The sequence below is a fragment of the Ictidomys tridecemlineatus genome, chromosome 14, assembly GCF_052094955.1.
Source record: "Ictidomys tridecemlineatus isolate mIctTri1 chromosome 14, mIctTri1.hap1, whole genome shotgun sequence".
In the NCBI taxonomy this organism is placed as follows: Eukaryota; Metazoa; Chordata; class Mammalia; order Rodentia; family Sciuridae; genus Ictidomys; species Ictidomys tridecemlineatus.
The window spans coordinates 54,787,989-54,799,680 of NC_135490.1; the positions used below are offsets into that span (position 1 = coordinate 54,787,989).

An 11,692-nucleotide genomic window follows, 5' to 3' on the forward strand; every position below is an offset into this window, starting at 1 on the left:
AATATCATGATGAAAACCCATGACAGAGGAAAACTACCCTGTCCCATGGCAGCAGGAATGCAGAGAGACAGAGCAAGCTCCCAGGGAGAAAATGTAACCCACAAGGGCGGGCGCCCACGACAAGGACCTCCTTCCTGCTGACTCACATCACCTGCTGGCAGTTACCACCAAATACGTAGTCCTCTCAAATCATCCACTCAAAATCATCAAGATTTGGAGGTCTGGGGTTATGGCTCAGTGGTAGTGCACTTGCCTGGCATGTGTGAGGCACTGGGTTCGAATCTCAACACCACATATAATAAAAATAAATATCTATCAACAATTTAAAAAATTAATAAATAAAAATAAAAGTATTTTAAAAACTCAGGATTTGTTAGGTCAACTGTTAGGCCACAGCACTCACAATCTAATCACTTCACTGTGAGCATTTCTGCACTGTCACCCGTGAGCTTTGGGGGACAACTCACACCCAAAGCATAACACATTTTAATTACCAAACAGAAAGTGGTTTTTGCTCAGTGTCTACGTAGGTTGATCATCACCAGATCATTGATGATGTAATTCTGTCTACCTTGTGGCCTGGTGAAACTCCTTTCCAGTATTCCCATGGAAGTTCCATCAGACCCATCCAGCACACCAACACACTAGCTAATATCTACACCCAATTAGGTCCCATCACACGTCCCATTTCCAAGGCAGTAGCATCAGGCACCACGACTTACTGAACGCAGGAGTTGTTCCTGTGCCCCCTGGAACCTTTGAAGCACAGCTGCCTTTTTGGATGATGCTTCTCTAAATACAAGAGTTGTTTGCTGTTCAAAGCTCCACACTGTTTTTGTCTTAGGGACTGTGGTGCATCTTCATGCCGCAGCGCCCCTTCAACTAATGCTAGAGCAACCCACACTGGAGCCTCCCAAGGCCTTCAGGGCCACAGACAGCAATGAAACAACCAGGTGCTGCATGAAAGGTAATTTTCCAAAGACTTAAGAGCCAAAAAAATCTGTTGGAGGGTGGTGCAACATCAGTAAAAGGCCAATCGAGCACATGGTTGCCTTCTTTCTCCACAAGAGGAGTGTCTAGAGTGGCTTCACATACTCTTACCCTTGGTGTAACTCCAAACCTCTTAAATTCTTCTGCCAATTTGTCTGCATTTGCATTGGCTAGATCCTGTGTAGGAAGGAATCTTCTTTCATACACGTGACATTCATTGGAGAAAAGATAGTTTCTTCAACAAATGATGCTGAGAAAACTGGAAATCCATATGTAGAAAAATAAAATGAAACCCCTATCTCTCACCCTGGTTGAAATTCAACTCAAAGTACATCGAAGACTTAGGCACTAGAACAGAGACCCTGGGTCTAGTAGAAGAAAAAGTAGTCCCATGTTGGCCGAGGAACTGACTTCCTTAACAAGACTCCTAATGCACAAGAAGTAAAATCAATAATCAATAAATGGGATATATTCAAACTAAACTGTCTCCTCAGTAAAGAAAACAATCAATAATGTGAAGATAGAGCCTACAGAATGGGATGAAATCTTTACCACATGCACCTCAGATAGAGAATTTCCAGAATATATAAAGAACTCAAAAAACTCAACACCATAAAAAAAAAAACAAATAACTCAATTAATAAATGGGCTAAGGAACAGAACAGACACTTAACTAAGAAGATATACAATCAACCAACAAATATATGAAAAAATGTTTAACACCTCTAGTGGTTATAAAAATGCAAGTCAAAACTACTCTAATATTTTATCTCACTCCATTCAGAATGACAATCATCAAGAATACAAGCAATATTAAATGTTGATGAGGCTGTGGGAGAAAATGTACAGTCATACATTGCCCGTGGCCTTGCAGATTGGTGCAAACATTACAGAAAGTGGTATTGAGATTCCTCAGAAAACTGGGAATGAAACCACCATTTGACCCAGCTATCCCACTCTTAGGTTTATACTCAAAGCACTTAATATCAGCAGACTACAGTAATGTAATCACATCAAAGTTTATCAATATTTATCAATTCACAATAGATAAACTATTTAACAAACCTAGGTTCCCTTCAACAGATGAATGGATAAGAACATGAGGCATATGCACACAATGAAATATTACTCAGCTTTAAAGAAGAATGAAATTATGGCTTATGATTTCATGACCAGTATGATTCTACATCACATACAAACCAAAGAATGAGAGGCTATACTCCATTTATGAGTCATGTGTCAAAATGCATTCTATTCTCATGCGTAACTAATTAGAAAAAAAATTAGAAAAAGTAAAACAAAGAAAAAAACTGACTATGTTTATATTATTTGATTCTCAGTCACAAAAGGGGAAAAAAGGAAGATAAGTAACCACAATCCTGATCTTCCACATGAGTACTGCATTGAAATGAATAGGTATTGGGCTTGGTTGAATGTGGCATATGTGCAAAAAGTGATATATATCTTGACACACCACGTCCTTCAATCCTCAGATTGAGAAATGTGTCCCAAGTCCTAGGAGGCTTCACAGCAGCTGAAGGATTCCAGGACTGGGATGTGTCCCATTCGTCCTTGAAGCCATACTGTCCCTGCTTGAGGCCAGGACTGCTTGCCCACAGGGCTGCAAATCTGGGTGCAGTGGGTGGTCCTGCCTGCTGCATGAGGAGCCTGGGAGACTCTGAAGGCCAGGTTTTCCCAGTCCTTCCACACCTAGTGATTCACTGACCATGGCCCTGATGAGTTGGGCTTGGACAGGCAGAGTGGTTGTCAGTCCCTGCAGAGTAAGAGATTGAACCTCTCTAGTGGCATCTCCATCAGGGACATAGTGGGCAGCCCCCCACCCCAGTCACACACCCTGGTGCCAGCAGCACCTGCAGCCTCTGCGTCTGGATAAAGGAGACACGGAGCCTCATCCTGGCAGCAGGAGGAGCAGCTATGGAGTGGTGATGGATTCCCTGGGAGAGTGTTCTGGGGCTGCTTCAATGAAATACGTGGATTGTCCCATCCTCTTGTCTCCACTTGTGAGCTCACACAGGAGCAGCCTCTGCGGAGCTCCCCTCAGTGTGTCTGGTTTCTTCCTACATCATCTGCCAAAATAGTGAGCCGGGCACTTTAGAACATGGGCACCCATTTGTCTTACTCTGTATCCAGCCCCCGAATCTCACACTTCCCCTCTTCCTCTTAGTATCCTCTCATCTCCTTCTTCCAGGAAACTGGATTCTGGTGCAGGAGGTTCTCCTTCTCCCCTCATCTCCCCACAATGGTGGCGTACACACACTCATCCCACACAAAACACTCCTGAACTATCCAGTCCTCGCTGTGCCCTGTTATCCAGATGTTGAGGGTGAGGAAGAGAAGGTGATGATGCTGCTGCACATCCTGATCCTGCAGAGAGTGGGTGCACTGCCCTCCCTCCACCTGACAGATGACAGAACTTTGTCTCCTGGCTCCAGGTTGTGCCTGTGAGAGTTCCACCCACCACCCCATGCTCTGTCCTCCTGCCTTCTGCCATGCACAGACACAGCAAGAATGCCCTCAGCAGTCCAATGCTCAGCACCTGGATCTGGGACTCCATGGTCTCCAGAGCTGTGAGAAAGGAATTTCTCTTTCTCTTAGATGACCATCCCCAGGTAATTTGTTGCAGAGCAGAAAGAGTCTAGGCAGAAATAAACACTAATCCCAAATAAGACCTCCTGGGCTTGTTGCCTGAGAGGTCATCACCAATCAGAGCCCAAGGCTAGATGTTTGGGTGACAAGGAGAGAATGAGCTCATCTCCTGACAAAGGGCAACTTTCCATATAGAGCTAGAAAAGGTGGTAACACAGCACACTCAAAGGTCATGGAATCAGATCTCTTGACACAAGGTCATTAAGATATGAAAACTATAAAGAGACCTGCATTCAGACATATATTTTTGGATTCAAAACTCCCTCCCCAGGTTCAAAAGCAGCAGTGTCCTCCAGCTCTTACAGAGATCTGCTCCCTTGGTGTCCTACCTTCAGTGTGTGACTGTCTAGTGGGTCATCCCATTCACTGCTGAAGACAAAGATACTCTCCAGGATCCAATCCTACAAAACAGAAACAAACACCAGGTGGCTACAGAGTGGCTCTGCCATTGCTCCTACTGCTGAGTCAATGCTGGGCCACACAGCATCTTCTTGCTCTGACTTCTGTGTTGTCAGGCCCTCTGTTGGGCACAGAGTCAGGACAGGGATGGGCCACCACCCAACAATGGCAGCCACCTCTAGGACTCTAGGCTTCCAGATCCTTCTTGCTGATTAGGAGGAAAAGCCAGCCAAAAGAACCCGCCAAAGATCCATCAGCAGCCCAGGAGCCCAATATGGAACTGACAACAGGCACTGACAATCACCTGACCAATTGTAATCTGGCACATTTCCCTTAGGGGCTATATAGGTCCCTAGAACCACACCACTCCTGCTGCAGATGCTTCTACCTATGCTAAATAAACTGATCTCTGGACAACTTGGTGTATATGACAGCAGAATGCATTGTGATTTATCGTACACAATTGCAGCCCAACTTTTCATTTTTCTGGTTGTACACGATGCACCATTTGTGCATTCATACGTGGACCTAGGGTAATGATGTCCATCTCATCCCACCATCTTTCCAGCCTCCATTTCCCCCTTCCCACCCCTCCCTCCCTTTGCCCCATCAAAGTTCCTCCATCCCCCCTTCTCCAATTATGGATCAGCATCCACTTCTCAGAGAGAACATTCAGCCTTTGATTTGAAATAGCTGCAGAGTCCTGAGCTTTCCTTGGCGGCTTGGCGGCCGAGTGGCCGACCAGCCAGCAGGGGGCGCACTGTCCGCCGCGCTCCCTCCCAGCGCCCGCTTCCGCTAACGGAAGCCTGGACGGCTGGAGGCTGCGGGATGGCGGTGCCGCTCAGGTCCCGCTCTGGTCGCTACCTGCGCTGCCCGGGCGCGGCATCCACTGGCCCGGCCTCACGATCCGCCCGTCGCCGGCAGGTGTGCAGAGCCGGACCGGCCGAGGCGGCCATTTCCGCGGCCTGAGACCCGCGGCCCGCGGCAGCTCAACCAGAACTTCGGGCGCCTCTTTCCCGCTAGGACGCTGCCTGCCCCGCGCGCCAGGGCGGCCGGCAGGCAGGTGTCCTCCGGGAGGTGCCTCTGGGACCCGCGGCGGGCGGGGATGGCGCGCAGCAACCCGTGTCTCTCTTACCTCTGTCCCTGTGGTGCCCGCTGATGGGGACTGGGTGCCGCCTGGGGCGCCCTGGAGCTGGGGAGGGGCGGCGGTTGAGCGCCTGAGGGAACCCGCACCCACCTGTCCGCCGGCGCGGGGTGGGGGCCAGGTGAGTGGTCAGTGAGCATGCGTGGGCTTCAGGTGGTGCAGAGGGAACACCGCGGGCTGTGCCAGTTGTGCCTCCAGGCAGGAGCACCAGAGGATGAACCACAGGCCTTGCTTGGCTGCCTCCTAGCTTTCCCTGAGGATGACCACTCACTCTGAAAGCTCCTTTTTCCACTGCTTCCTTTTGTACCTGGGCAAACACTTTGTCATGAGCCATGCTCTGTGATTTGTGTTTCTAAGTTTGATTATTCACTTTCTATAGATCAATTATGAATCTCTCCAATTAGGACTTTAATGTTTTTCTCAAAACTCAGTTTTTGTTTTTGACCTACAAGCAACCAAAAACTTAGCCTTTAATGCATGCCTTTTTCTTCATTAATTCAGCTAAGAAATATGTATGGATCACCCACTGTGTGCATTGTGCTGGGCACTGTACTGGACACCCTCCATGCATATTTGATTAAGGCCTAGGCTTTTGCATCACATGTCCTTTCAGTTTGGTGGAAAAGAGAAGAGAATCAATTGCTCATTATCTTTCTTGCTTGGCATGATCTCAGCCAATACTCTCAAATTTCACTTTTGTTCAAGGATTCTGATTCTTGCAAGAACATTTTAATTTCTTTGGGGAGTTCATTTAGTATCTGAAATTTTGTGTGTATTTTATGCTGCCTTTCTATAATATGCCTTTACTGGCTTTTTAAAGTGCACATATGTAACTTTTCTGGAGACAAAAATGAGGCCTTTACCTATAATGGGGTCCTGTTTGGTTTTTAACACAGTATGCAGTGTGGTTACTGCTGAAGCTGAAAACCTGGTATTCTTTCTCAGTAGTGGTAATGTTTTTCTGGCAATTGCCATACTAGGCCTTTCACATTCTTGGAGTATATTGGAACTTTATGAATATAGAAATGTTTAACAGGCTTCTGACTTTATCCCATGTAACACTTGAATTGAGAGTCTCTTGTTTTCTTTGTATATACTCATACCCCAAGTTCACAACTTAATTTTGAAGTTTATCTTTCATTTGATGAACTTTTCCCCCTCACAAAGATTCCAAGTTTTTCTCAACTCATGAAGCCGATGATACATAAACAACTGTAAAGAGAACCACAAACTGAGATGTGTTTCTCTGCTATCTTCATCTAGACACAGTTATGTCTGTCTCCTATCCTACCCCACCTTGGCCTTATGATAAAAATTCATAACCCAGCAGAATTACAAAGTGTTAAGTCCACAAATAATTGCCAAGTCCTGTTCAAAGTCATTCTTTCTCACCTGCCTTTACCTGTGCTTTGATTTTGAATAGCTTGTGCTGTTTTGGAGCCTTCGTTTCTTAAAAGTTAAAATGGACTGGTAGAGAATAAATACAGCACAGGAGGAGTGATTTCAGTGACTTAGTCACAAACCAACACAAAATATTTTAATGAATGAATGGGATTCAATTGTCATTTTGTAAATGATCATCTTTCTTCCTTTTCTGGTAGGGTTTTTAGACCCTGAGGAGGAATTGGAGCTGATCCACATTATGGGAATGGAAACCACCGAACCTGAGCCAGACAGTGCAGTGCAGCCTGCCTCTTGTTCTGATGACCTTTGATGCCAAATGAGACTCTGAGAAGATCACTCCATTGAAGACTGTTCTAAGAAAAAGCAGGATCAGAAGAGATTGGGAACTCAAAGAGGTCTTGAGACCAATGTTAAACACTTTGCTAGAATCTGGATCAGTTCATGGGGATTTTAGATCTAGAGACGAGAGTGGTGATGAGAGCAGTTTAGTTTCCATGAACCTATGGAAATGAAACCTCTGGAAATTAATCCATCATGTCCAACAGAAGAAAATGATGTATCTGTCCTGATTCCTGTGGGGGACCAACTACCAGAAGCCCGTCTTTCCACTGATGTTCCAGAAAAAACGGTTCCAATCCAAATCACAGCTTTCCACCAGAAACCACGGGTGAGACAGTGGTCCATTCGACCGCAGGGCACTTCCAGACTGAACTTTTTAAAAAATTTATTTATTTGTTCTAATTAGTCATACATGACAGCGGAATTCATTTTGATTCATAGTACACAAATGGAGCACAACTTTTTATTTCTCTGGTTGTACACAAAGTAGAGTCACATCATTCGTGTCTTCCCATATGTATCTAGGGTAATGATGTCCATCTCATTCCACTATCTTTCCTACCCCCATGGCCCTCCCTTTCCATCCCTCCCCTTTGCCCTATCCAAAGTTCATCCATTCCTCCCTTGCCCCCTCCCCCATTATGGATCAGTATCTACTTATCAGAGAAAACATTCACATTCAGTTTCAAGTGATATTCCTACTAGCCCCGACTGCATATGCATTGTAATGGATTGATTATATTCCAGGGATTTTTCAAGACAACAGATTTGGACATTTGGACATCAGTGATAAATTGAGTACTGAGCTCTTCCAGGACAAAAGTGAGGAGGCTTCCCTTGACCTAGTGTTTGAGCTGGTAAGTCAGCTACAGTGTCACACTCACAAAGAGAATGGAATTGAAATTTGCATGGAGTTTCTGCAAGGCACTTGTATTTATGGCAGGAATTATTATTCATGCTTAGAGCACTGTATATTGTTTTTCCTATTTCAAGAAAATTTACCATTTGTCAAAGAAACCAACTTCCCATTTAAAATTGTCTGTTAACTATGAAAGCTGTATACTTGAGTCATTTGTATATCTCTTCATACTGTAGTGGTCTTTCCTTTGTTATTGACTGATACAGTACCCTGATTACAAGGTTATTTTGTACTTGTCTTAATACATTAGTATAATAACAACTGCTTAAAAATAAACTAAAATAAAAGTACCATGTGAAATTGATGATTACTGTAATCAAGCTAATTAACATATCCACCCACTCACATATGTGTGTGTGTGTCTGTGTGTGTTTGTGTTTGTGTGTGTGTGTAGTGAGAACACTTTCAAGCAGAACAATTAAAAAAATTTTTTTAGTTGTAGTTGGACACAATACCTTTCTTTTATTTATTTTTGTGTGGTGCTAAGGATTGAACCCAGGACCTCACATGTGCCAAGCAAGTGCTCTGCAACTGAGCCATAACCCCAGCTCACAGAGCAGCAAATTTAAGCATACAACAGAGTGTTATTCACGGTGGGGACCCAGTTGTAGGACAGATGTCCAGAATTGGCTCATGCTGCATCACTGAAGTTTTGTACTCTTTGGGTAACAGCTCCTGTTTTCCTAAACCCCGAGCTCCTGGGAACCACCATCCTGCTCTCTGCTTTTACAGAGCAACTGGTTTTGATTCCACACTTCATTGAGGTCATAGAGCACGACCTTCTACATTTGCTTTTTTCACTTAGAATAATGTCTCCTAAAGCTCATTAGGGTTTCAAATCACAAGATTTCCTGCATTTTGAAGGCAGAATATTGTTCTGGTTGTCAAGTGGTTGACATGTTTTTGTATGTGGACCTAATCTTAAAACACCAGTTAAGAAAATTAATGAGATTTTTTTCAGAAGTGATTTATGAAACATTACTTTTATTTGTTTTAGTACCAGGAATTGAACTCATGGGGGGTTAACACTGAGCCATATCCCAGCGCTTTTTGTTTGTTTGTTTGTTTGTTTGTTTGTTTTCAAATTTTGACACAGAGTCTTGTAAAGTTGTTTAGGGCCTTGCTAAATTGCTGAGACTGGATTTGAACTTGCAATTCTCCTGCTTCAACCTCCCAAGCTCTGGAAAGTAGTATAGAAATCCCTCAGAAATCTTGCAATGAAACAAGCATTTGAACTAGTTATCCCACTCTTTGGCATATACCCAAAGTACTTAAAATGGGCATACCATAAGGATGCACCCACATCAATATTTTTTGCACCTTAATTCACAATAGCTAAGCTCTGGAACCAACCTAGGTGGCATTCAACAGATGAATGGAAAAAAATACACACACATAAACACAGGAATATTTCTCAGCCATAAAGGATGAAATTATGACATTTGCTGGTAAGCAGATGGAACTGGAGATGGAGACTATCATGCTAAATGAAATAAGCCAATCCCAAAAAACAAAGATTGAATGTTCTCTGATATGTGGGTGCCAATGCACAATAAAGGGGTGGGGAGGGAAGAATAGACTTCATTGGATAAGACAAACGGGAATGAAGGGAAGGGAAAAGGGATGAGAAAAGGAAAGATAGTAGGATGAACCAGATGTAACTTTCCTATGTTCACGTATGGATTCATGGCCAGTGTAAATCCTCATCATGTACAGCCAAAATATGGGGAGTTATACTCCATGTACCTATAATGTGTCAAAATGCATTCCACTGGCATGTATAAGTAAAAAGAACATAAAACATTTAAAATCCATCTGCCAGAGGCTTTACCAGGGCCTATTCTGGATCACAGGGTGGGCAGTACATGGAACAGCGGTGTCAGAATGGCCCAATGAGCGCAGGAGGAATTGTGTGGTCCATGACAGGAGGGTGGGTCTGTGCACATAGTCAGTTGCCTGCCTGCTGGACCCCATTTTGCACTGTTGCAGTGGTCAAGCAGAGTCTTCTGGGCAACCAAGACACCTGCAGGGACCGAAGGAGGGGGTGACAGAAGCAGCATTGGGTGGTGGGGTGGGACATGGTTTCCACAGATAATCTTACTTCCAATAGTCCCAAAGGTGTGGACAAGTGTCCCAGCAAGGATGCAGGGTGGTGGCAGCTGCCACATCTAAGCCCTGTCAAGGTTCCACAGGATGATAGCAGCTGGCTACCTGGTTGTGTGACAGGGTGTTGGCCACTGTAAGTCCAGCATGTGGACCACTGTACCCCACAGGAGAAGATGGGGAGCGTGTTGTGGCAGTGACAAACAGACACCTGTCCCTTTGTTTCCTGCCTTTCCAGAGGGAATGGGGTGTGTGCCCTCTGATCCTTAGCCTGCCTTCTCCATTTCCTGATCCCAAGGTGGAAGCAATATGGGTCTTTGCAGTGCAGGGTCCAGCAGAGGTCACAGCTGGGTGTGGTCACAGTGATGCAATAGGCAGCAGGGACAGCAGACTACCATGCACCATGGGGCACCTAGAAGAGCATGTCCCTACACTGGTCCACAGTGGAAGCAGCCAATGTGAGTGTCAAAGTCAGAATTGTGCCTTTTCCACTGTTTCTTAATTAGAAAACACAAGGATGTTGGACGTGCTTTATGTTTGGATATGGAGTGACCAGGAGAGAAAAGCAAACACAAAACCATCAATTGCAAAATGAAACACACCTATCCCACTCCTCGAGTTGTGCCTGAATGACTTAATGTGACACAGCCACATTAATGTTTATAGCAGCTCAACTCACTAAATAGCTAAACTATGGAAGAAACCTAGGTGCCCTTTAGCAGATGAAATGGAAAAGAAAATGTGGTATAGATACACGATGGACTATTACTCAGTCATAAAAAAGAACAAAGTTATGACATTGGCAAAATAAGCTAATCCCAAAGAACCAGAGGCTGAATGTTTTCTGTGATTTGTGGATGCTAATTCACAAAAACGGGGGAGGGTGCCTAAGGAAGAATAGAAGGGCTTTGGATTAGACAAAGGGAGGGGAGGTGGCATGGGAGTAGGAGGGATAGTAGAGTGAATCAGACATTATGAGCTTATGTGCATATATGATTACATGACCAGTGTAATTCTACAACACGTACAGCTGGAAGAATGAGAAGTTATACTCCATTTATGTATGATGTATCCAAATACCATCTAGTGTCATATAAAACTAATCGACTCTGGATGGGTACAGTCATGTCCAGTAGAACCCTGGAGAGATTTTTGGAGCCACGTGGAATGACTGCCTAAGTAACCCAGAGGAAAGCAGCCTCAGAATGACCCTCTGGAGGGTGAGAATAACTGTGCGGTGGGTGTGGGAGAAGAAGCAGCGCAGAGTCAGGAGGAGCCTGAGCTCAGACCAAGTGGGGGTGGGGGTCTCTTCACCCTGGAGCCTTCCTTTGACCAACCGCCTTGGCCCAAGTCCTTTCTGCGTCACAGGTTCCATCCACACGTCACAAAGGCTAAACTCCAGTTCAGCCTTTGGTCCAAGGAGGAGCTGGCTTCTCAGCCAAGCTGCTCTGTGCTGACCAGCGTTGGACTAGTGTGGACTTGTGCCTAGTGACGAGCCCCCGTGCCCTCCATGGGCAGTCTTCTCACCAAGTGCGGTCTCAGGCTGCGCCGCAGGGCCCTGGTGGCCCGTCAAACTCCCCTGCGCCTCGCCCGGGAGGCTCCCTCTCCTCACAGGGCCCACCCGGCTGCACCTGCCGCTCCCCCCAGCCCTGCCAGCAGGCGCTTCCTCCAGGATCCCCGACCTCCACCTCGGGGGCCTCCTGCTGCTGGCAGGGACAGAGGCCCGC

At 45.4% G+C, this 11,692-nt stretch overlaps 1 long non-coding RNA gene across 1 annotated transcript in view; it reads right to left on the minus strand.

The window, feature by feature from the left end:
- The window catches only part of LOC144370425 (uncharacterized), a 67,408-nt gene that overhangs the window by 38,368 nt on the left and 17,348 nt on the right, over nucleotides 1–11,692 (minus strand). Inside the window, exon 3 of the long non-coding RNA XR_013430392.1 lies at nucleotides 3,987–4,058. This is a non-coding gene — a long non-coding RNA (uncharacterized LOC144370425). The remainder of the gene's footprint in view (nucleotides 1–3,986; nucleotides 4,059–11,692) is intronic.